We start from the raw sequence: 26,174 nt of genomic DNA, 5'->3' as shown, positions 1-26,174 counted from the left end.
CTGCAAATGAAGATATTAAATGTTGCATCTCATAATATATGGAATGCATAAGGTTAAAAAGTAAAAAACCAAAAAACATTTCATAATGTATTTTGGAATATATGCTTGGGGTATAGTTCACTTACAAAGCTCAACAGTGATTGATTTGTTTCCATTAAAGTCTTTTCATAAGTGAAGAAGATGTGGCTTCCTCCAAAAACAAACAAACAAAACAGCTGGAAGGTACCAACTACCAGAATGCCATTCAGTTATAATTTTATACATGAGATAGATAATCTTCCGAAGGAAAGGAGGTCTTGGTGTTTCCAATTGCATGTCCTGGCTATGCTTCCCGGTGTCACTGACCTTGGTGTGTGACAGCACTTTTTCCAAACAAGCATGTCTTGTGTTAAAGTGTTTGGATCGTGGCATCCAGGAAGAAATCAATTAGAGGTGAAATCACATGGAGGTAGGAATGCTGTGTTACCATGTGTTGATCCAATTAACTGGCAAAAATTAAGAAAATGAAAGGTTATGAAGTCATCATTAAATGTCCAGCACAGAAAAATGTTATTTTTTCCTCTCTCCTCAGTCTCCATTAAATGTCCTTAGTTCTAGTGAATTCAAGGAAACTCAGACTACTAATCAGCTTCTAGAATGGTGCTTGAAGCACGATGGTGTTTCTCTCAAGCTAAATATCTGCTAAAATTTGGGAAGTGAGCTCACCTGAGAGACAACATATACACTAGCAATAACTCCTAAGAAAAATAGGTTGAGAGGAGATCCTGCCTGGCTCTCATCTACATCCGTATGAACAGTAACGTGTAGCTTATGACTTCATGTTATCCAAAATTGGAGAAAGGAAACGGGAGGAGAAAAAATAAAAAGAGCACACCTCCAGCTGTGTGCACACTTTCATTTTCAATTTTGAGGACTGGAGTACTGTGATAGATATATAAAAGAAATGCTGGGTCTCAAGATATAGGTTTTTTACGTCAAAATGGCTTTGTTTGTTTTAACAAAGGAGACTGTATACTAGTCCTGAACAGCTTGTCCCTCTTTTCCTAAATAAAACTACATAGGTTAGATTGATTACAGTTTTACATCTCTAAGTATGCATTGTGTCTTCTCTGCACTGATACAGCAGTGGGACATTTCTAGGTTTGCTCATCTCAATCTGACTGCGAATAATTCACATGCTTCCTCGATATTAGCTCTCCTGGCTTTATCCGTCCTCCTTATTCTTCTGTGACCTGCTGTACTTGTCTGAGCAGCTGTTACTACTGCACTACCTTTTCCCCCATCTGGAAGGCAGATGGACTAATCCTCAAAGAGCCAGTATTTGTTCATGGATCATTTTCAGAGAGTCTGAAGTGAACAACTGACAGCCTTCCCAAAGATGCTGAACATGTCCATGCCTGGGCAATGTTCTGCAAAACCAGAGAAGTCGTTCAAGAATGTAAATATATTTAAGTGCGTGCGTGCACATTTGTGTGCCTGTATACACATAGGAACAGGACGACAGACCACGGAATTTTTTTTTTAATTAGAAGACTAATCTGTACACACCTTTATGCAAGTCTCTGCATTTTAAAATTTCATTCTATTTTAAAGAGAAAATGTTAGAAACAGAAAAATGAAGGACTCTTTTCTTAGACAACAGCAACTTCAATAGTGAAAGTATTTTACAAATTCAGCAAGGATGTGTTCATATCAGAAGACTGAAGCTTGTCTGTATTAACCTATAATTTGCCATTTTCCAGTTTTCCTACTGACATCCTGCTTTTTATTTAAATATTTGGGCTTTGTTGCCAGGAGAGTCACTATATCCTTGCTGTTTAAATACAATATAAAACTATCTTATCTCCTCTTCTCAGAAACTTTGGAAAAGTGCAAGATGAGCTAAAAGTACATTTAATCTTTCAGAGTTTTGTTAGCAGCAGGATGTATACCGTACTATAGCCGATATCATGTAAACTGTGTATACACTACCATACGGAAAACCTCTGTCCAAGAGTAACTTGTTTCTTTATGCATCCTATTTTTAAAACAATTGCAACTTATTAGATGGACAAATAAGTGAATAATAGTTTTCAGGTATATCTTGTGTGAGTGAAATGATGAGGTCGTTTTCTTTGTCTGCTCAGCCTTTGAGTTTCTGTTCTGAAAGGCAGTCAGTGGGATGTGCTCCCCCGACCGACGATTGCTCCGTGCTGGTATCTCCATGGCAGTAGGCGTTGATTGCCTACGCAGGGACCCGCGCGTGGTCCCAGTTAGCGCAGGTAATGCTTCAGGGGGGAGATCAGTGGTGAGTCTGTGTGTACCGTGTGTTACTGGACGGCAGCCTGTAGTTGTGAGAGTGCCCTAAAGAAAAGGACACGCTCTCACTTCATGCTATGCGCTGCCACAGGAGCTGTACCACGCTGTCGCTGCGGCATGGAACTGCTCGCTTGTATGAAGCGGCCCGTGCGCATTGTGTGCTTCTCACCTTTGTTCGCCATCTGTCCTTGCTGGAGCTGACGTCCGCCATCTGAGGGCTGCCTCCCTGATGCTTAATTCTCTGATTAGATGCTTATGGCACCCTCAAAAAAGCACGAAACCAAAGACAACTGGGTGTCTTTGTGTGGTACACACTTCCATATCCCCATGGCGCTTTTGTGCGTGCACCCTTACGAACAGCCTTTTGTGTGTCCAGACCCCAGATGGTTGCCTGCAGTCACAGCCTTTAGTAGAAGAATCATATTCAAATTGTCTAATGGATAATAAACTGTACTGACTTTGCTTTTGATGTGAATGGATGTTTTCAAGTTGAAGAAACAAAAGATCTCCTGGGGAAAACTGCCAAAGATATGTATCATTGTAAATCTCGAAGGGGGTGGGGGACAAGCTGAATAAATTGCAACTGCTTAGTGGGTTTGCTGAGAAAACAAGCAGTGCAAAGTTAAAAAACAAAACCCAGAAAGTAAGGTATAATTAACAGAATCTCTCTTAAATCCTGTTGTCTAAATTATTGCACCTAAGCAATTAACACAGACTTTTTGCCTGTGTGTTTTGAATTCACACAGGCCATATGTGATGCCTGGAATACTTAGCGGTGTAATTTTACTGAAATGAAATGCTTTCAAGACAAAGACTTCACAGTTGCAAGAGCATTCCCAGAAATTTGCAATAGCTGAAAACCTTTGAGGCTCTCTCCCCTCCCCTCTGCCCTTCAAGTCAGGGAACTGAAATATGTGACATATTCTAAGAGTTTCAGATGGAGCTTCCTGGAGTTTCAGATGTTGGTAATCAGTCTGAGCAGAAAGAGTCCAAATGGATATTAATCAAGCTTAAGTGATATCTTTGAATAAGTATTCCAGGCCTGGGAAGACAAAGGGCTCAGTGGCCTATTTAAAAAAAATAAAAATAAAAAAAATATATAGAAATGTTAATATTTTTTAGCTCTGAAGCACATTGCTAAAACATGATACTTTTCTAACAAGAAAACTGTTGTTTTTATGGAAGTAGCAATTGACACAGTTTTTTTTTCAACTTAGAAACAGTTAAACTTGTAGTTATATCTAATATTTCACAAATATTAGCAATATATAACAAAGTTGAATGTCTAGAATATACTGGGTAACAGTAGTAATGTATTTATATAGGGTGGATGTGAATAAATGTGTCTTTGATATGGTATCGTTTCCAAAAGCTTTAGAAAATGTGGTTACTAAATGTGGAAAGTTTTGAGAAAAAGTGGTTGCTGTGTGAGATACAGATTTTCTGACATGCATCATGTTGAAATGAGGGTGACAGATCTACCTATGTCAGCTCCTCATGACAGATAAGTGAATATTTGAGATAGTATCTAATATGCTATGGATTTGCACTCTACAGTTCCCTGTGATCCAAAGTATGCATCTTTTGGTTTTCCATAAGTAAGCATTTTGGGATGATGTATTAACATTAAGAGATGGGAGAGAAAGATCACTGCAGCTACTTCTTGCTAACTGTAAGGTCAAAGCTTTTCCCAAAGGGTACCATAAAGACCTATTTTTTCACTTGACTGGTTCAACGGACAAGTACAGCTATTATCAAAAGCATCAATAACATCTGAGCTGAGTTTCCTTTGCATATGTCATTGCTGATGCAGCAGAATGTATACACAGTGACCCACTAACTCAGGGAGTTTGGATCAGTCATGATTCAGCTTAAATCAAGCTAAAATGATACTGATGCAGTGAGGAGACTCGATTGAGGAGCTCCTTGGACCTCAGTTCACCATCTGCAAAAACAAAACCAAACAACACATTATGTACTGCAACCTCAGCAGTCTTGTATACTAACTTGGTTTTAGATATTCCTGTGACAGCCGCTGTCCCAGACTCCATATCCATCTCTTCTACTGAAATTTTTGTGCTTGATTTCTCTTTCTAAAGGACTTTTTAATAGCTGCATATGTTTGCTGTAATGTACTCTGGAAAGTGCCATACAGTAATGCCATGTGAAAATTAAAACTAGTGCAAAATATGATTGCATGCATTAGTAGATTTCAAAGCCGAGACTACAATGTCAGATTTCAGTGGTGTGAATGAGCCTCTAGTCAGTTTCAGTTGGGGTTTGTGACATTGCAATGACTTTAAAGGGTTTCATGTAGTTTCAAAGCAAGTTCAAAGAACCCACCTCTTGGTACTGGCCTGCGGCAGCTGCTGGAGGTGGGCTCTCCATGTCCCAAACAGGAACTGCGTCCTCAGAGATCCTTCTCGGAGGCTTCTTCTGCTTTGGAATTTAACCACTACAGTTTGCCCTTTTGGTCTTGCACAACCTGGAATAAGCAAGTAGAATGAATTTTGGATTGTTCTCATTATTGTAACTACTGCCATTGCTTATCACTTGATTCTTTTGTGTCTTCTGAGATGTCTCTGTCTTGTTCACAGCTGGCACAGGACAAGTAGTCAGCGCTGTTTAAGAAAAAAAGCCTCCCTTTTGACTGTCTTACTTCTGTTTTGATGGAAACTTATGGCTGCCTATGTCCAACTAAATTTTGCATGATGTTAAGACTTGAATACCAACTCCACAGAGAAATCAGTTACTTCAGACAGTCCTTGAGACTTGGGGGTGGGGGGGAGGGGAGCTGCTTTCGTATTACATTAAAGTATTATGCTTCTGTAGTCTAAGAGTAGTGCTTTTGTTTTGTTTTCATTTGATGTGTTTGAGAAAGAGACTTGACTATGTTATAGGGTATGAGGTATACAGTAAGCTATGAAAATACATTTGAGAGCACGGGTGGCTCTGCTTTTGGATAGACTGACTTTTGACATTTTAAAATAAGCTGCTTTTGCAATGTTAAGTGTTTCTGAATGTCAGCCTTATTTCTCAGATGGGACATGCAGGATCTTTATCCTCTGTTTAGAATCTTCATCCTCTATTTAGAATCTTTGAACTGAGGATACATTTTTGTAAGTGTTGATTTCCTAACCTCTGTGGGCTTTCATCGTTGTGGTTGTATCAGGTTGTACTCTGAGAAATAAATTCTAACTTCTGCCCAATGACCTAAGAGAGCAGATCTCAGTCTAATGTCTTTTCACGTGGATATCTAAAATCTGTGAAAATAGTTATTCATCATCATTCTCAACTTTTGCTCCACTGTAAGAATGATGGTTCTAGTATTGCCATACCTAAGGAGCTGTTAGAAATATCACAGGTTGTTTAAGCACCTTAAATGGCAAATGTGATGCACTGTTCTTGGAATTCTTAAATCTCAGGTCTGTGCTTTTTGCCATCTTGTGGACTCAGAGAGGGCCTTTGCCCATGCTGTTCCTTCTGCTGATAACTCTGTGTGTGTGGCCTTGCTCATCTCTCCCTTCTTCCCTTCTCTGGAGGTTGCCTAAAATCCTGACCTGCATTTAGGCCTGCATCCAAACAGGAGCAACTACTGGGATATTGAAACGTGTGTTACGGAGCAGTGCCTTTGTTATAGCTCACTCTGCCTGTGCTGCGAGGCCGCCCTGACCTGCGAGCTGGGCTGTCGGCAGAGCCAGCGCCCAGAGCAGCCACTGCCATCCCGAGTGTAGCAGTGCCCAGAAAATCACAGTGAGTCAGCTTGTTATCTTGGGAGATCGTAGGGTCAGGACTCAGTGGTTATTATATGTGTGTAGGAAATGTCTCCTAATTATTTTCAGGTGAAGTTGAGGGTGGGCGAAGGTTCGCCATGCTGTAAGCGTCGAACTCAACATGAAGGTTAAGTGTGTATGGGAAGAGCGAAGTTGGGCAGTTCCCTCTTCGTGGCCTGTATGCCAAGCTCCAGTGATACACCTGGTATAAGAAAAGGTATATAAGGTGTATTTGAAGATACACCTTCAAATTGTGATTCTTGTGTATGATGTAAATAGAAAGCAAAATGTTGCTTTCTCTCATCTAAATGGACTTTATTTACTTTTTTAATTAACTGCACTTACTCCTTCCTGGGCAGCAGCGGGCAGTTTTTGTTCTGAAATGCCTGCCCAGCAATTCCGAGCAGACAGGAGAGGCAAAAGGTTCCTCACCTGCACCTCACCACCTCACAGCACTGTTCCCTGACATTCTGGGAAATCATGTATATTATTCTTAAGCTTTATTCAGCCTTGTATATTATTCTTAAGCTTTTCTTTCTGATTGTGGTTTTTATTTTGTGAGGTAAATCAAACAAGTGGAAGGTGTGGGTAGTGTCAGTAAGGCACGATGTTTATGGCACAGTCTGGGTCCTGTCCTTTGTGCCGTGCGGCTCCAGGAACTGCACCAAAGGGTTGATTTTGTTGATTTTATGCTTCACAGAGTTTATCTTGAAAGGTTCATAATGCTGTTATACAAACCTGTGCCTCCTCTTCTCCTCCCCATTACTGTATGAGATCAGCTCAAAAGAACCTGCCATGCCTATAGTGTGTTCTAACTCTTTTAAAATCGTGTTAGTATTTAAAAAATGTGATTATTTCCTATTGTTTTAATGAACCTTGTGGAGAGGTGTATATATGCATTCTTGTCTACATACAAGTAGCACGTTCTAGCCTTCATTAATCAAAATGACACTTTCTCCACCCTCAATTGTTTTCACATTTGCACATGAAGTGTGTTCCCAAACTTGGTTCTGCCCGATTGATCTTTTCATTGTTCAATTTTCAGCCCTAGGTGTCTAAAGCTAGCTGGAAAGATACAAAAGTCGACTTCTAATGTGATTTCTTTAATCTCCTGTTGTAGAATTAGTATTCCAAACTCTGTAGAAAGACTTTCCAAGTTTGCTTTCTGCATTGAGCTTGGCACAGACGCGAAGGACTGCATCCCATCTTATGCTGAAAAACTTACTGCTAACTGCCAAAAAAAGTGTTAGGAGACACTGCTGCACTGAGAAAGTGTTTGAGAAGTAAGTCTGTAAAAAATCTGAGGAGAAGAAACCAAAACATTCGTCAAGGCACAGGCTTGCCCCCCTTACAAACATAGCCCGTTCTCAGGCTTCTCTCCCACGTGATAGCCACGGAGTAGCTGTTAGCTGCTGCTCAAATCCAGGAGAAGCGTGAGATTTAAATTCAGTAACTTGACCACTAGGAAAGAAGAGCGAAGACGACATGTTCCAAGATTTCCAGTCATGTGCATGTAAACCAGAGCAAGACTGCCTGAGGGTATGTGAAGCTGCAGAAAGCCTTTCTTAGGCTTAAGGAACTTCGGAACACGCAGAAAAGTCCCGTTCATCCTCTTTTCTGTTTAACGTACAGGATGTGTCCCTGGAGGTCTTTAAAAGACGTTTAGAGGTAGAGCTTAGGGATATGGTTTAGTGGAGGACTGGTTAGTGTTAGGTCAGAGGTTGGACTCGATCTTGAGGTCTCTTCCAATCTAGATGATTCTGTGTTATCCCCCAGGCTGAGGGACGGGTGTGAATGCGGGGCCAGGAGGGGGAACTTGAGTTTGGTCCTGTTTCCTCAGTCGGGTCGGCAGCTGTGTGTGAGCCCCAGAGGCATCTCCATGTCCCCCAGGAGGGGCACTGCCATTTTCTGACGCTTCTCCTGCCTGTGTGGCTTGCGTGAAGCACCTGCTCGTTTTACCCACAGCCTGCACCGAGGGTATCTTGACTGAAGGCTCACAGAACCTGCAGCTCCAAGGACTGAGAGAATCTCCTCAGCATTTTTTATGGGGTAGGCATGGGCGTTTCTCCTGCCCAGTTTCTTGAACTTGTTAAAGTCTGAAGACTTCAGTAAATGAAAAATGGTGTAGAAGTAAGCATCACCGTGAAAGCTGAGGTAAAATATCCTTGCCCTCTCCATCCCTAGAAGTACAGTGCGTAGGCAGAGCACTAGAACTCGAGGGAAAAATACTACAGGGAAAAAAACCTAAGTTTTTCACCTCTGTAAGCTTTTACTGCCTCATCCCACGCGAGGCAGCTATTTTATGCCACCTTTACGGAGCGCTGTAAGGTCTCTGTGAGGTCCATCTGCGCTGCTTCCCTCCCCGGGACTGATCTCGGTTTGGGGCAGGAGGAGAGGCAGCGGCTGCAAGGAGAGCGCCGGGGCGGCGGGCGAGGGAACGGGCAGCGTCCGTGTGAGGTGAGGGAAGGGAAGGGAAGGGAAGGGAAGGGAAGGGAAGGGAAGGGAAGGGAAGGGAAGGGAAGGGAAGGGAAGGGAAGGGAAGGGAAGGGAAGGGAAGAGGCGTCGCCTCCCCTGGCGGCTCCCCCGGCCCTTTGGAGTCGCGGCCCGGCGCCGCCATGAGCCCGGCGGCGTCGCCTGTGGCGGGGGGGGGGGGAGCCCGGCGCGCCCCGGCTGCGCCGCCTCAGGCAGCCGCCGGCCGGGCGGGCGGCGCTCGGGGGCCGGTAGCGGGCGGCAGCCGCCTCCCCGGGCACCGCGCACCGGGCGGGGCTCCCGGGCGGCCCGGCCCGGCCCCGCCGAGCAGCGCCGAGCCCCGGCTCCCAGCCCCGGGGCGCCTCCGTGCCGGGGCCGCGGCTCCGGCAGCTCCCGGCCCGGCTGTCCCCGCTCCCGTCCCCGCTCCCTCCCCGCCTCCCGGCGGCGCTTCCCCTTTCAGCGCTGCGCCCCGGCGGAGCGGTGCCGGGCTCGCCCTGCCCTGCCCTGCCCGGCCGTGCCCCCGCGGTGCCTGGCGGTAAGTTCGGGGCCTCCCGGGGCGGGGTTCCGCGGGGATCGGGGCTGCTCCCGGCCGGGCTGCCGGGCGGGGAGGCGCCCTTCCGAAGTGTTTGCCCAGCGCGGCGTTTAGAGAAGGAGATCGCTTCCCCGAGCCGTGGCGGGGATTACTGCTGGGTGTCGGCAGGGCTCGCTCGGGGCTCTGTGGGCAGCGCTCGGACCGATCCCAGACCCGGAGCGGAGCCAGGAGCCAGCCCCGGGTCCGGGCGTGAGGCTGGAGCTGCAACAAAGCCCGGCACTGCCCGGCGCGCCCCCGCCTCACTCCTGCGAAGTCCCCTCGGTGCCCCGGGCAGGCTGCGGGGCCGCTCCGTGCTGCCGCCGGGTCCCTGCCCCGCTCTGTGGCCGGGGCTCGCGGCTCGCAGCGCTGCGGGACAAAGCGGCCAGCGGCACCATCCCCTCCGTGCCGGAGCCGGGGCTGGGGCTGTCACGGCGCTCCGCTCGCCTGCGGTGACAGAAGCGCTCCCTGAAAGCCGGGTCCTCCTCGGAGAGCCCTTGTCCCCCCGGGAGAAACCAGCCCCGAGAGGGGCTCCTGGCGCTTGCGGCTGAGCCCTGCCTGGCTGGCGGAGCTGCTCCGAGGGATGCTGCGTTGTTAGTGCTGGCTCTGTAAGTAAAACAGCCCGTCAGGGCCGCGGGTATCTCGTCGCTATTACATTGTTCGGGGCTGCTGACAGAATAACGCCAGATGCCGTGCGTTCTCGTAACAACAAGTGGGAAGTTTGATAACTGGCATTGGGAAGAGAAGCGTGGGTTTCTTGCTAGCTAACGTGCCTCGGTGTCCCGCTGCCGGCTGGGGATGACCTTGAGCGACCATCCTGTGCCTCGGTGTCTGCCGGGGCTCTGCCACATCCCTGCCTCACGAGAGGACACAACTTCACCGCTCTGGGTCCTGCCGGGGCCCTGCCGTGGCTCTGCGAGCATGGAGTGGCACCGCTGGGCTGGAGAGCCCTGGGCTCGCAGCGATCCCACCTCTGGCCCCAGCGTGCTCACTGCGCTTCTGTTTGACTTTGCAAGTGCCACCTAAGCCAGCTTAGAAACGCCAGGCTTTATATTCAACAGGCTTTGAGTATGTAAAGCCTTGGGGCTTTGGTATAATCAAGCGATGCTGCCTTTTTGCAAGTGGCCCTTCAGGTTTGTGAGGGTTTTGCCCGCTTGGTTGTGGTGTTTTTTTTGTTGTTGCATAGAGGCATCAAAAGACAACCAAACAAGAAAACAGCGAAGTACTATTGAAATATCTTGCTGCTTAAAAGAAACGGAGCTGGTGATTTTTGGTTTGGCCAAATTACAGTCACCTTTACGACTCGTGCTTTGTGCAGCACAGGAATTTCTGAGCGATGGGCTGTCTCTCCTGTGACTCCCCATGCAGCAGCTCATTAACTTGTCAGGCTTCGTTGTTGCTGTGTAAACTTCTGTAATGGATTTTCCATGTACCAAGAAAAATCGAGCAAGCTATTTTTGTCTCCTTTTCCTTTACAATCACCATTTGCCCCTTGTTTGTGGATAGGTCACTGTCCTTTTTCTGGGGGGAGGGAAAATACTTTTCCCAGTGGAACTCAGTGCAGTGCTCCAGAGCCATGTGCGATGGTTACTTTGTGTGTGGGGGGTGGTTGCTGTTTTCATTCAGATGTTCAGAGACTTTTCCTCTGGGGAGCCTTTTTGCTTATGTGTTTGAGGCATAATGGCAGCAATTGAAGAGGAAAGCAGAATGTGGTTTTCTAAGATGTTGTTTATTAAAACTACTTGATTAAAGTGATGAGCAGCAGTGTGTTACATACCCAGCTGTCCTACCCTTGTAATTCTTCCTGGCCAAGAACAGAGTGGAAAGAAGCTGGAGGGATGCCTCTACTGGGCTAAAAGTCTGTAAGTCAGGTTGCGTTGTGGCTGCTCACTACAGCTCACTGGCATCCTTTACTTGCAGCTTTTTGCGCTGCGGCAACATCTCTTCAGTGCAAATTTGAGGCTTTCAGAGTGCTTCTGGGCGCTGTACATCCCAGCTTGAATGATGGTAATGTATAGCAGCGTTGCTAGTCACTTCCATTTCTTCCCTCAGCCAGCGAGGATAAATGCGCTCTTAATAGAATATACATGTAAAGGAAATCTAGATGGGTTTTCTTTTTAGCGGGTCGACCAGGATGGAGGCTTGATGTAAATGTTTCTGGACTTCGTAAGGCTTGGCTGAAGGCCAGAGGTGGTGGGGAGGAGCGCTGGCTGGCATCGCAGCGGTGGGCAGGGCTGGCCTCGTGGCTCGAGCTGCGAAGGGCTCCGTGCTGGAGGAGCTCTGTTCAGATTGCTGTGGCTAATTTTGTTTATTCTCACTGGGCTGTGGTGTAATGCAGTGCACAACTCGAGGCTAATGGAAATGTAGGCCACGCGTGTTGTCCTGGGGTCTTAAAGTATTTGTTAAGCTGGTATAGATCCGTTTTCTGTGATGAAAGCAATGCTTAAGGCTGCCCATTGAATAGCTAACCACATTTTTTTAAAGTCAAAACTCAATGTAAAGTTGCTCTGCGTAGCTAAATATTTGCTGGTAATTCTGTAAATTACTGTTGTTGGACTTGCTGTTTGAAAATAAACATGTGCTGTGGACTGAAACTTGCCAGACCAGATAGGTACCTCACCCACGTGTATTTTTCATGGGATTGTGTACATGCTGGTGAACCTGCATTGCTCCCTGCAACACGCACATCCTTCAGGGATGGCTTTTCCAAAATGCAGTTTAGGTTACTGACAACTCCGGCTAATGTACAGTATGCTATAGGATAAGGTGTTAATGTATCATGCACTTCGTGGAAGAGTTGTTCATGCCTTTAAGCTTTTTTACTTCACTCAGCTTATGCTTTTGTGGGAGTTGTTTGTTTGGAATGTTTTGCTTATCGGCTTTGCAAAGCTGCCTGTGGTTCACTGATGTAGTTGGTAGACCAGGTACTGCAGACACACTAGGGTGCACTCGCCTACGTTCTGCATGAATCCAGAGTTTCGTAATAACTAGCAATCGACTGGTGTCATTTACTGTGAGAAAGCTTTTCCTATTACACTGCTCAAGGTACTGCTGAAAGCAGACAGCTGTGTGCATGCCCTGCACGCTCTCCACAGTACATGGAGTTGAAATGGTAGGTGCTCTTTGAAGTCTGTTTTGAGCTGATGTCCAGCATGATGCCAGGAAATGCCTTTGTTTTGCTTTAGCTATTTGTACTGCTTCATAGCCCACAGTCCTTTAGATTGCATGGTGATAAAATTGGTTTTCTTTTTTTCTTTTAAAATTGAAAGCTGACAGATAATCAGTAGTTTCTACTAGCTACCAAGGAAATATCCTTGCCCTTAGGAGTCTTTATTTTAAAGCAAAGTTTAAAGAAAACAGGGATGTCCCAGCAGCATGGAAAACTCCATTAGACAGGGCAAGAAGAAATGCATTTGATGTGGCAGCGCTGTGTAACAGCACGTGACTTGGGGCTAAGAGCTGCTGTTGGAATCTGATTGGCAATATTTGCTTTAAAGCTAATGGCTATACTTTAGCTACCTCTGCCCTACTAAAGACCGGGCCTGCCCATCGACAGGGTTGGGAAGAGGTCAGTTCTTTCCTTCCTTTGGCTGCTTTTGGACCAAAGATGGAGAAGAGACAGATTCGTGTGTGTATATATATGTATATGCGCATAGATACCTATTTATATATATATATGTAATATATATGGGTGTATGTGCCTTTTTTTTATTATTATTTTTTAAGGGATGTCATCTTTCGCTCAGAGGTGAGCGCAGTGCACCCTGCCTGTTCTCTTCCTTAGTAAGAGGTTGGGTGCCCAGCCTAAGCATGGGTGCTCAGCTTTGACCCAAATCTGCTCACAATGAAGTCACTTGAATTTGAACTAGTGCTGAGCAACGTCTTGTGCAGCTGTATTTCCTTCTCTCTGCTTATTTTGCATATCTTTGGGTCGGACACCGCAAGCAAATCCTGCTTGCTATTGGCAGCAGCTGATGGGTATGACTGTCGCGCTACAAAGCGACGGTGACTTCGCAGCTTTATCTTTGAGGATTTGTCAGCGGCTGAAGTGACAAGTTAGCTCTGGTGTACAGCACAGAACGTGGCAATGTATGAAATCCATCTCGGAGCTGACTGCAAGTAATTCTTTCAGAGCCATGCAGCAGGTTCTGAAGGTGTTCTCTTTCTTGTGCGTTTCCAAAAGCTAGTTCCAGCTAGCTAACGCCAACTTTCCTGTCTATCACCAAAGTCTCGAATGCACTTGTGTGCTCTCAGGCTGGGTAATCCCTTTCCATGTTAACAATTACCAATGAAGATCTCCCCAAAGGGATTTTGGGAGATTCCCCACCTTTATGGTAGGTCCATGTCCTGGGATGTAACCAGGGTCCAGACTGCTCTAGCTCTGTCTTCTGAAGCTTCTTTGCAGGGTACCTGCTGAGCTTTCTCAGCAGCTAGATGCACCAGAAAGCCTGAAACTTTTCTGTCTTATGTCTGTGAAAAAGGGTTGTCATGAGGACATTTGACTTGGACTTTGCTATTGCCATTTCCTTGGCTTTCAGTATGACTGGTTTCTGGCGCTGATGACATCTGGGTAATATTAATTGCAATTGTCTCGCTTCTAATTCAGAGTGTGCTGATCAGTCACTAAATATTTATATAGTCCTTGTTTTTGAAGTTGCAAGATGAAAAGGGTGTGTTTTCTATCATCTTTCCTATTCAAAAGCAAATAATGCATTGAAGCTGCTGATTATTTAAAATGATCAAAATATCAAAAAAAAAGAATTTCCTTTGTACTTGGGTCCGTGCTGACATAACTGTTTCGTAGCTCATTGATGACTTGTGTAGACTGAGATTCAGGGTTGTAAGCGCCGTGATCATCTGCCGAAGATGTGAGAATGCGCTCAGGAAGGATTTGTTACAACATGTGTCGTATCTTATCTGTTGAGGTTTAGATATAACAAGATATATTAAACAAGCACCAGCATGAGACCTGGAATACATACCGGTTATTCCTAAGTTTCTTAACATTCATATTAACAGTATTTGAAGCAAAGCGTGTGGGTGGGGAGAAGGAAGGGGAGAGGAGCTGCCTGTGCAACCAGTCTCTGAGCAGCTTTGTAGTGAAGTGTGGCAGTGGCAGGAGGGCAGGGAGAGGAACCATCGACAGCACACGTGCTTGGATGGGCGCCTGGAGAAAAGGCGAGGAGCTCACCTTCAGTAGGTACTGAGCCCAACTATTCACCAGTATGTAAAAATGAAATGGGGAATGAGAAAAGGTCTCAGGGGCAAGGCACACGTGAAATTATCAGTTGCTATGGGATTCTTGTGCGATGCCTGAGCTCCTTCCCGCGAGGCTCAGCAGTGGCGTGGCAGCGTGCCTTCCTTGCCTGCTGGAGCGCTGGGAAGAGAGAAGGTGCCTGAGATTGCTGCCTGGAGTTCATGTCTAGGAGTAGAGTGGTCTTTGATTTTACAGTATTTTTTTTTCCAGAAGGCCATCTACACCATTGATAATTGGCTTTTGTGCCCTTAGACTCTGTAACAAGAATTAACAGTTACTTGCTCATACTCACCTCGTTCTAGCAAAGTTGAATGAAAGTGCAAGAGAAGAAGAAATCCATACGTGCCAGGACATCACAGTTTGACCGCTGGAAGAAAACACCAAAGGGAAATTCAAGCTGAAATGTATTGACACTCCAGGGACGTGAGACTGACTGATCTGGCTTTTACTTCTGTACTCCATCCGTGTTCTGCTAATTGAGGAGGCTGGAGCAGGAAGTCCTAATGAAGGCAACCCATTCCCTTTGCTCCATTTATTTTTAGGTTTTACTTTTTCTCATGGTGAAATAGCTTGGAACTCAGTGGACCTATGCCCAAGGTGGGTAAGAAATGTTACTTAGTAGTGAGTGCAGACTGGTGTGTAATTATTCAGGAGAAGAAGAGACTATTTCTCTTTCCCTGCAGCTAGAAATTGTTGAGATTGATTGACTGTTGGTGTAGCATCCTACAGTGCTCTTCCAGTGCGTGGAGGTCTGTCTACTCCTGCTTCTGCAAATGAAGATAATGAATTAATGCAGAAGTGTGTGTGTGTATATATATATAAATATATGCACATATATATTAATGTTGGGTGTTAGAAAGGGTGGGTGGGAAGTCTGCTGCCTAAGTCTGGCATGTAAATGTAGATGTCTGAATTAGTAATGCAGGAGCCATAGTAGTGAGTGTAGCAAGTAGCTCAGTTTGCCAGGAGCACTGATGGCAGTATAGACAACCTGGGTGCCTACTGTGCAGGCATCCAAACTGTGCAGAGCAGGCTTCTGTTTACACCCATTATGAAAAATGTGGGAGGGATGCTTCCTCTGGATATCCTTACACCAAGCCATGACTGACATCTAATACTACTTTCTTCACAGAGTTCCCACGTAAGTGGCCCTCACAAGGGATGTTCTGCTTGTTCTTTTTTTAAGCTGAATATTTGTACGTGGTAGTTTTTGCTTCCACAGCTGTTTTCTATTTTGTTTTAAAATGCTGCATTAAGAGATAAAGCAGTTTGGCAGGACCTAAACCCCCTTGCATTCCCGCTTGTCCTCAGATATCAGAGCGTTTGGGGGTGCCTGGGCTTAGATTCTGAGTGATGCCCAGTTCAGCTGTAAAGTCCAATTGCATTCAATCTATTAATTTACTACGCTCATGGCTGCACATTAGAGCAATGCACCTTTAGTCTAGTAGCTTAACGACTGGTGTAGTTTGTCAAATCAACAGAGTACAGGTTCTTTTGGGTTGTCAATGATAAATACACTTCCTGCAAAGCACGTGCAAATACCACGAATATGACTAATGCAACCAGCTCCATGTAAGTTAACTCATGAAACAGCTCTATAGAGACAGGTTTCCTGGGGAAGCACTCAGTATAACTGAGGGTTTGGATCTCACCCAAGAGGCATCCCTGTGGGGAAAGCGAGGTTCAGCCCTTCAGCTGATCCCAGAAGTCAGCAGTCTCCTTCTGACTTGTCTGCAGTGCTATCTTCCCTATCATTTTTTCTCTCTTGAGCTGTTTTTATGCTGTTTTCTTACTTCTAGCTGAAGCTTGAGTGACTGTAGTCATATGTATCTTCCTTATTCTTGGTGTAAAATCTTGGTTTTGCTTTAAAGGTATAGGCTCAGAGAAATGCAGAGCGAATGCTCAGCAAGGGTTGGTCGCATCGTGGAGGTGGGTAGCCTTTGGGACGGAGGTTTGTTTGGCATCATAATGAGATTATCACGAGCAAAGTTCACCCAGAGGTCATCTTTTGTTTATCAGTTTGGCTCAGGGCTGGCCAAGCTGCCTATCAGTCCCATAGTACCATAAGGTTCCCCATCCCTGTGGAGATCTCACAGCCTCGCCGTGGGGTCTTTGCTCCACTCCACCCTCCGTGCTATTTCTCTGAGCACACCAAGCTCCCCTGGTGCTGCCAGCACCTAAGGTTGCAGGTTATGTTGCCAAGGGGACTATCATGGAGCACATTCCTTACATATCTGCTGCATCTCACCCTGGAAGTTTCCTCAGCCTTGAACCTTCTCTTCAGATGTGGACATATCGTTAGTCTCAGTAAGTCACCTCCAGCAATTATTCCCCACCAAAGTGGTAAGAAACGTGGTGTGCCAGAATCAAAGCTGAGCCTGATGGTCTATTGCAGAAATATAATTGTAAGGGAAAATTCAAGCAGTCGCTGTATGACAGAAAAGATGTGTGGGTTGATGAGCTTAGTAGAATGCAGTTCTTGCACTTAGGTCTCTTATAGTGCAAGAAGATATTTTTTATTGTATGTAATAATTAGCTTTTGAAATGAAGGGGATTATCTTTCAGTTTAATCACTCTGCCTTAATAGCAGGGGAGAAAAATTACTGTTTTGTAAGACTTTCAGCTCTGTTCTCAGTGTTTTCTAGAATGACATTTTAATTGAATTTGATATTTATGGTACTGATAATTGTTGTTCTTGTGGCTTCCTACCTGTTCTTCACCATATACTAAGTAGCTGTATTTTTAAAGATTGTGTTCTGCTCATCCTCCCAAACAAATATTATTTCTTTTTGTGCGTGTGAGGAAATTATTACTTTCATTGGTTATTTTTAATGTCTAGCTCTAACATTCAGCTACACTTCTCTCGTTAACACAAAGCATTATATAGTTGCTTCATATCCAGTACATGAATAGCTTGTACATAAATAACAAAAGTAGGTTTAAATTTCATGTCTGTACTTAGCAAAACTAATGGATGGTAATCAGCCTAATGGCTGATGATAGATTGTGCTGTGCCAGCAGGGGAGCTTGCGCCCAGGAAGAGTAACACAAGATCAGGAATGGCTAGAGAATAGTTGGTGAATTTGGTGCTTTTTTAATTCCTTCAATTAACCTGATTAAGCAGCTTAGCTTAAATGAGCAGAACGTGCGGGTTGGAAGTTCTCCCATGTAGTATTTTCCCCCTGCTTTAGGAATTAATTCCTTTAATATTTTGTCTGTAGAAAGCAGGCAGCCTTGGTTGCTTCTGTGGCTTGCACAGGCATGAGACACCCTATGCTTAGTATGAGAGGCACACACAGGCTTATTTTCCTCTGCAATTGGATCTAGGCAGAAGTCATAAATCATAGTGATTTCTGCACAGTGCAGTTGAATGGAGACTGACTACCCTATTTTATTAATATTGAAAGTTCACTCTGCTTACATCACTATTAATTCTTCCTCAGAAAGGAATGTGCTGTTTTTTTCCTTTGCCTTTTGCTCAGCTTCAGAGATGTGTTTTGCAGTGCAAGATCAGCTCCAAATGCCATCCTCTGGTACCTGAGGCTGGTTTGTTAGGGTGTCTGTGGCAGAGCCTCTCCAGAGCGTTGACTGAGCAGATTTTGGACATGGGCTTCTTTGTTCAAGAACGTTTTGTGCTGTGCTCCAGCTATAGCATTGAAGCTGTGTGTTCTCATTGCTCTTGGATGTCTGTGTTGGCTGCAGCTGTGGCAGACTTCAGCAGATATTTTTCCTCCCACACTTGCCAGCCCGTTGCCTGCCTGCTCTTTTGTTCTTCCGACCCCTGTTTCAGGGCAGCGGTTCCCAAATGAGGGAATCCCAGCAACCATTTTGGGACAATACCTAAGATTTCTAGTTGTGCCACCAGTGTACTTTCCAGGTAACCTGGTGCGTCCTCTTTCCTCCCCAGTCTTTATTTTCTTAGTGTCAGGTAGGGAATTGGGTTGGGGCTGTTAGATGGTAGCACAGGGTTCCACCTCCCTTTGCTTCTCCTGAAGATGTCTTTTCCCTTTCTAGTAAGAGCAGTGGCTATGTCAGAATATGGTGTAGTATCTTCTCAGAGCACAGAGAAGCAGCCTCAGGCGGAACCAATTTGTGTATCCTACAGACCCTGAAGATACCAGGGAACCTATCTGTTAGAAACTACTGCAGCATCACTTGGACTGGGACTGACCTGTGGCATCGTGGCAGTCTGGAGCTCAGTGTGGCTAATCTCTCCTCTTTTCAGCTGCTGGCCTAACAAATTGTTGATTTCCTAATTATAGGTCTTTCCATCTACTGCTGGCTTGTCCTCTCAGCAGGAATATGCCCTCAGTTACACTAATATGTGGCCACGGATTATTTTGAACAGTTTTCTGAACAAATTCAAGTATTTTTGCAGTATTAGATGTTGTGATTTCTTACACAGGGTATCATTAAACCCAAGTAGTAGCTTTGGAAATTGGGATCTGTGTTTATATCATGTTTTTCTGAAAAGAATTTCAGAGAAGATATTGACACTATTGTAGCCTTTCTACTCCTCTGTATTATATTGGGCTAACTGAAAGCCTTGACATCAAGTATTGCTAATTACTAGTGAGTCTGTATATTTGCATTGAACCAGGTCAGGTGTCCGATGCCTAAGGAAAGGTTGAGGGGTGAGTGTGGTTCTGTGATCTCTCTTTTCAGTCGTGCCAGGTGGGCTGCACTACCTGTAAAAGCCTGTTCTGTGGTGTTGGAGGTAAACATCTTAAAATGATACTAAGAAATAGGAAAGACGTCTGGTGGTCTTCATATGCATCAGTGTCTTCCCCTTTCTCTTTGTTGATTATGAGGAGAACATTAAATGAGTCGGTGTGTTGGTTCTGGAGCTGTATGAGATGAATTCCTCTTTTTTCCCTTCTAATTGTGGAGAAGATGGACTTTTTTGTTCATTCAAAAATGGACCTTTACAGGCCTTTATTCTATCCCAGTGATGAGCTCATCCACATCAGAGAATCCACATTTTGTCAGGGGAATTCCACCTGTGGGTCAGGTTAGTATTCACAGCTGGCTTTATCATTTGGAAACAAGTGCTGTTTTAGGAGCTGAAGTGGGCCAGTGCCAGTGGAGAAAAATAGAAGCAGCATCGTCTGGTCATTGACTGAGATGATGAAGTGTGTGAAGGGAGCTCAGGAAGGCTCATACTGAGATGTGGGCACAGGGGGCAAAGCTGTAGTTACTAAGAAGGAAAATTCCCGACAGTAAAAACTAACACACAGAGCAGGTCTTTCCCTCTGTTACACTACTGGGATGAGGTTGGGGTAGAATCTTGTCTGAGTGGCTAGTGAAAGCTGGTTAGTTTTTATAAACCCTCTTGTGTAGTTGTAATTATTTTGGGGATAATTCAGCTTTCTGTGACTAGTTGAGTCCTAATACAAGAGCAGATTAAAGTCCGTCAGGAAGGCTGTGTGAGTAAGCAAGCCATTTGGGACTTCCCAGAGCCCTCAGGAGAAGGATGGAAAGGAGAGGAGGGCTGTGGAAAGACAAGGATTGTAATGGCAGGGCCCTTTGCCATAAATCTGTGATGGAGATTATATGCAGTGGAATCGAAAATACCCGGTTTTTATTCCCTCTGTCGGCATAGGGGAAGATACCTGTTAGTGAGAGAAATTCCTTAGGTAATTAGAAGTATTTGTAAACTCCCGGATTTTAACACTGCATTTAACTTTCATACTGGATAAATCTTCATCTTTGTTGTGAACTGTAACAGTTTGAGAGGTAATGATAAATACAAAAATTCCCGACCACTTTTGATCCCGTGATTCTAGCAGCAGTTTTAGTGCCTGCTCGATGTTTTGGGGCAAGGTATATAACAATTTGTCCTTTGAAAGAGTGCTTGAAACCTAAACTCCTCAGATTTCTAGTACCTAAAAAGATAACCCTTTTTTCTTAGCATGTTGGCCAAGGGCTAGCTTTCCTTTACTGTGAAGTAATTTGTACTGTTTGTACAGTATCCGACACAGCTTTACATTCAGCAGCAGGGTGGTTTTAAAGTGACTTCCAAGTCTGTAGGAGTAGTAAACCACAGTTTGCTCGATAAAAGCAAATTTCAGTTTTGCTGGCATGAATACCTGGGCTGCATGTCAAATGATGCTGGAATAACATTCATGGTAACAAACTCGGTTCCCTCCTATCTGTGCTGTTCTTGAACGTGATAAAATAAACCAAGTCCAGCTCTGATAAAGTTGAAAGACTAAATTTCTCGGTATTTGTTTGGGAATGTAGGCTGTATTGAGTGTGTTATGGTTCCATAGTTTGTTTATTTATTTATTTATTTTTCTGTAGCCTCATATTTTTAAAGATATTTCTAAATGTCACTGTTATTCTTTGCTATGCTTGAAATCAAGGTGTCTGCATATCGTATTGCAGTCTAGGGTTTCGCTGATTTTTCCAAAATTTAAAACTAAAAGTGTGGGGTGGGGTGTTCTGTTTTTTGTTTTTTTTGTTTTTTTTTTTTTTTAATATATTGCACCTGTTGCTGGAGTTCAGCTTGTATTTACTGTGCTTTCTCCTTGTATATAGTGCTGCTGAACCAAATTTAGACTGAATGTATTCTCTCCAGGGCAAAACAGAGTCCTGCCTGAATTATTGGAGGACTGGTGTCCAGCAAGTTTCTATGATTGCTTGAAGATTCTCTACAATCATATCAAATGTGTGTTTTCATGCCAAGTTACTGGGCATTTTTGTATAACTTTGGCAAGACTTTTGGAATACGATGCTAATTCTTTTACTTCATTGACAGTACACCTAGACACTGAGTACTGATCCCTTTTTATTCCTATCAGAAATTGGATCATTGTAGAGCTTTCTTCCAAATAATTTGCATTTTTTTTTCTTTCTTTCCTTCCTTTTCCCCCAGTACGTTCAAGTATGAAATATAATCAGCAGTAAAATGGTGCTCAAAAGAAAATTCTCTGCAGAAGGCTACTATGCAGCAGGAACTTAGGTATGAAGGTATTTTGAGAAACGCAGACCTTGCATTTGAGCTTACGGACCAGAGTCTGATTGGGACTCCTGTAGGTATGCACAAAGCTTATCAAAGCTGATTTATTTCCATCCGTACCTTTATTAGGAAGTCTCGTTTTTAAGTACTTCCCTGTGGTTAGAAATATCTGGAATTGTTGGCACTCATAGCATGGCATTCTTTTAGGATGTGTACCGTTAGGTCAGTAATAAAGCAGTGTAAATGCTACTCAAAGTGACAACTTCTTTCACCATGTCTGTTCCTAGCTGGAGGCCCTCTCTGATTTTAACACTGGAAACAGTCTGAGTAACGTGGATGTTTTCTCCTCTGAAAAGTGTTACTTGTTTGCAAAGGCAGAGTTTCTTCTTCATCTGGCTCTAGGGAAATGAAAGATCCATAAAGAAAATAACGCCCTACTAGCCTTGACAACTGTAAGAGGTGTCTGGCTCCACACACACAGGTATTCCCATGTGTCTTCAGGAGTAGCCGGATTCTTGTCTTGGGGACATCACTGACACTGCATCTTTAACTCTTTAAATCCCTGTGGCCTTTCCCAGTTTCCCCAGCATTACTAAATGCTCCATTTCCTTAATTAATAGCAAACACAAACAAAGTATTAACCTGTAAAATAGGGAAGCTTTTATGTGTATAAGGCAAATCAATTTTGTTGCTTGGAGCTCAGGCAGTTTGTTTCTATGTTATTACTTTCTTCTTCATTTCCATTTGTCTGTGCAATTGTTCTTTACTGACAGATGGGCTTTAGCAGAGGCGTGTTTAAAACCAATGAAGTTCACTGCTGTAGCTCAAAGAAATGTGTTGGGATTTTTTGTTTGTTTGTTTGAGAAAATATTTGTTTACGGACTAGGAAGTTGTTTTGTCTCTTTGTTAGAGCTCAAAAGCTCTGTGTAACTGCATTTGTAACCTCACTGGGGAAATACCAAATCAGCATAAATCAGTTCATGTTCTGAACTTCTGATGGTGCTTCCTTAAGATGTGTGAAGTCTGTTTACTTCACTTCTGTTCTTTAAAAGAAGTCACACTAGAGACTGCAGGACTAATGAAGTGTTGTTTCCTGCTCCCTTCAGGTCTTGTGGCTTCAGGTCTGTAGGATGCTTTGCCTGCAATTACAGCTTTTTAGTAAGCTCATTTTCTTCTGTGTTCCTTATAAGACGTGGGCTTGCAGTCCAACCAGATCTTCCACGTGGTTGCTTCCAAGATGAATGTCCTCTCCCCAGCTGGCACGCAGTCATATTGGCGCCCGCTACTGTTCCGTCAGGTCTGGCCGAGGGGAACTGCTGGCTGAAAGAGTTAAGGGGGAAGGGTTAGGAGGGATGCAGATGGTGCAATTGTGTAAGCCTATTTTCCTATTAAACAAAAGAATACGCTTTTGTTTGGGACCAAACTCGTTCTGTGCGCTCATCCCCTCCGTGTCTGTGCGTGCACAATGGCTGCTGCCCTGCGGCCGCAGCCCGGGCCTGGCCGTGTTGTGGCTTCCCGAGGCCTCGCTCCCCACAGCCCGTCCGGCACCGCTGTGGGGGGCAATATCCACGGCTTTCGCCTGTTGTGCTTGGCCTGAGGCACAATATGTTTCTGTCACTGGAGTTTGGCAGCTCTGTTGGAAGCATTAAAGCCATCCAGGTCAGGCCAGGAGCTGCCGCTGATGGGCCGCTTCAGCTGGAGCCTCGGCCGCGTTCGCCTCTGGGCCACCAGCATCTGACAGGTGTTGTTCGTGCGCTGCTGCTGCAGCTCCTACCAGGATTAAGCAGCACAAGGCTGCAAAAGAAAACAAGCAGACAAAAGTAGTCTGGTCGTTCCAGGAGAATTGCAACTTTTAAGCTATCAGTGAATTTCTTTTAATGAGCGGCACAGAGACTAAGAACTTGGCTTGTCCAGTAACTACAAAATGTACGTATAGGCATTGTGAGGCTGGAGAAATCTCTTTTACAGTGCTAAGTCTGCAGCAGCTTTGGGATTAAAAGAGAAGAGCTGCTGTTAGTGGGTGTTCTTCCTTAGTCCCATCTTTATCGTGGTGCTGCCCCTCAAAAACCAGCTGTAGGCCTCGGCTTCATCCCAATTTACAAAGACTCACCAGGCTCGGGAAACATTGACACACAGAGTGACTGACTGGCCCTTGAGCTGAGGGGCTGGGTTTTCACTGGAGCACGTTGTTTTGCTTCCTGCAATTGCAATAAAGTTCTGGTGAAAAGCTGTATTGAGCTAGGGGAGCTCTCGTTTGGCTGACTGTCACATTCTGCCATCCTTGGACCTCCCCTCAGTCTGCGTGGGGAGCAGTTTTGGCTCACCCCCTGTGATCTGTAGCCAGCTACACAACTGGGATGATGCTTTCCAGTGGCCTTCTTCTCATCTCTGACTTCCTAACTTTTCTTCCATTTTGAAGGCCAACTGATTGTACTGCACCTTACAGCAGCAGAAATGCAGGGAGTTGGAATGTATTCGGCCACATCCATGGTCATATTTTTTTCTGTTTTGAAACAAGAGCTTATAAGGGCATTGTTCCTGTACAAAGCTGTAGAGGTAACATGTAAAATAAATTGCCAAAAATGTGTTAGGATGGTTAAAAGTAGCAATGACTGGAAAGAAATTGAGATATTAAAACTTAATTATTCTTTGGGCTTTAAATCTCTTGTGTTCTGACACTTATTGGTATTACTTATTTACTTGGTGAAGCACAGCTGAGTAGAAATGTAAAGTGGCAAATGATCCTGTATAATGCAAAATGGAGCAGAAAACATAATTCTCAATTTGGTGTTAAGCCTTATTCATGTGTTAATTTGCTTTTTTAATATAAGCCTGACACTTGAACATTCAAAATGACTACTTCAGCCATTCAGGAGGGAGAGGAAGGTATTTACCATAATGGAAGGGTGGCTGCTGGATGAAAGATGCATGATTTCTTGTCAGGAGGGTGAGGGAGCTGAAAGCTCATGACTTGAATTTAGACGTAAAGTTCAGCTGTGCCCCTTGGGGCAGCTTGAAGTTACCGTGGAAATTCACTCCACTGTTTTGGGCTGCTGCTTAAATAAATGGTTCTGAATTTCAGATTTTTTTTCCTCCCCCTTTTGCTAAGCCAGAGCAAGTGTTTACGTGACTGTCTGATATGCCAGATCAGAGGGCTCATACACCTGAAAATAACCCAGCAATATGAAATAGTAGATTTTACCCACTTAAGCTTTCTGAGGCCGATCCACCTCAAGGGGCATTAGAATGCAGGTGGCTGCAAGACAAAAGGGAAGGAACAAATGGGTAGAGGTGGTGGAAAAGTGGCAGCTTGAACACGAGTGAGCTTATGGTAATCATGGAATCACATGTATTCCTGTTAAATACCCTGAAACAAAAGTATGTTTTCTTTCAGTAATTTTCCAGTGGAATGTTGCAGCAATAAGTAGGACTTGCATAGCAAAAATAATAATAAAAAATTGCATTGTGTTACTATATTTGTTTTATAAATTACATTGCTATATTCTGAGAAGTCATTATGCAAAAAACATTTACAGAATAGAACTGTTTTTGTCATCTTTAATGTTTCTTTGGAAAATTAATCTTTGTGTCTAAGACCGGCTTTCAGTACCAGAGAGGCGTGTTCCAGAAACCTGCAGAGATATGGAAGGCTTACAAACAAACCGTAACTTCAAAACAGCTCGGCTCCAAAGTACAGTAGATGGAAGTATTTAAAAATATACATTCCACTGTATTCAGAGCTACTCAAGATTCCTTTTGAATTCTTCATGATCTTACTAAACTGCTTCTAACTCTGGCGGTACAGATGGTGTGGTATTTCAGATTATTCTAATTCCAAGCAGCTAAATGCACAGTCTATTTTAACAACAAGCTTATCTTGAGTTTTGAAACAATTACATTTTTGTAACATTACAAAACAAGTCACCCTTTATGGATGAATGTCCTTGGGATTTCCATGATCTGCATTCCTTTTAGGAATTGAAGTTATGACTTACTGCTGCAGTGTTCATCCCACATGTGAAATGTTTGGTAAGTGCGCACGCAGCGCAAAGTTTTATCCGTAGCACACAATTGTATAGGATATCCAAGCATTTCTGGCTGGCTGCATTCTTGCTGCGTATTCCATTTGACAGAGAAAGCCAACATTGTTCAAGATATACAATAAATCAACGATGTTGGATACCAGGACCTATAGTTGAAACCAAGCTGGCCAATCTTTTTAGGATGCCAGGAATGTGTTTAGTTCATTGTCGCCCTCAGAACAGTGTTGTCGTGATTTCATGGCTGTTTGTGCGCTGCAAACATAGGCCCTAGACATTGGGTCTTGTGCCTTTACGTTTTCTGTGTGGAGTTGAAAGTCCTTGTTCATAAATGTGTGAAATGCTTTTCACTGACTTGTCCAGCACAACATGGCCTGCATTTCTCTTCTTCCTATCCCTCCTGAAGAGAGGGCAGGACTAGGGTTCGATTCAGAGTGCTCGAACATTTTGGGTGTCTGTTCTGTTCAGGCATCTGGAGAATGAACAATTTTCCTGCCCACTGAGAAGAGGCTTCTGTGGCAACTCCTCCTTGCTGTTCAGGAGTCCTGGCTGATAGCAAAGCCCATGCCAGCTGGGAAGGTGGCAGCAAGGCCTGGGTGCATGAGAGGAGAAAAAAAACCATGACCAGAGTCGATAGCATAAAGCATCAGAACTGTCTGTTTGAATTGCTCATAGACAGAGGGGTCACCTTCTTGGCTTTTTTGGATGGATAATTACAGTATCATTTGTAGGGAATCACATAGCTTCTTTACGCTTTTTGGTGTCACTTTAGTAGAATTAGCACAAGCCTTAGCATGTTGTTCCTGTA

General features: G+C 44.3%; 1 protein-coding gene across 13 annotated transcripts in view; it reads left to right on the top strand.

The window, feature by feature from the left end:
* Positions 1-26,174, top strand: part of SPSB4 (splA/ryanodine receptor domain and SOCS box containing 4) — a 142,390-nt gene that overhangs the window by 45,901 nt on the left and 70,315 nt on the right. The window contains exon 1 of one of the 13 annotated variants that reach the window (XM_038183761.2): positions 8,383-8,528. The exons of 6 other annotated variants lie outside the window; for them this stretch is intronic. The gene's annotated coding sequence lies outside the window, so the exon portion shown is untranslated. 6 more of the 13 variants (XM_038183757.2, XM_038183765.2, XM_038183766.2 and 3 more) reach the window with 6 other exon arrangements.

The sequence above is a fragment of the Anas platyrhynchos genome, chromosome 9 (assembly GCF_047663525.1).
Source record: "Anas platyrhynchos isolate ZD024472 breed Pekin duck chromosome 9, IASCAAS_PekinDuck_T2T, whole genome shotgun sequence".
In the NCBI taxonomy this organism is placed as follows: domain Eukaryota; kingdom Metazoa; phylum Chordata; class Aves; order Anseriformes; family Anatidae; genus Anas; species Anas platyrhynchos.
This window is presented reverse-complemented; position numbering and strand designations above follow the sequence as displayed.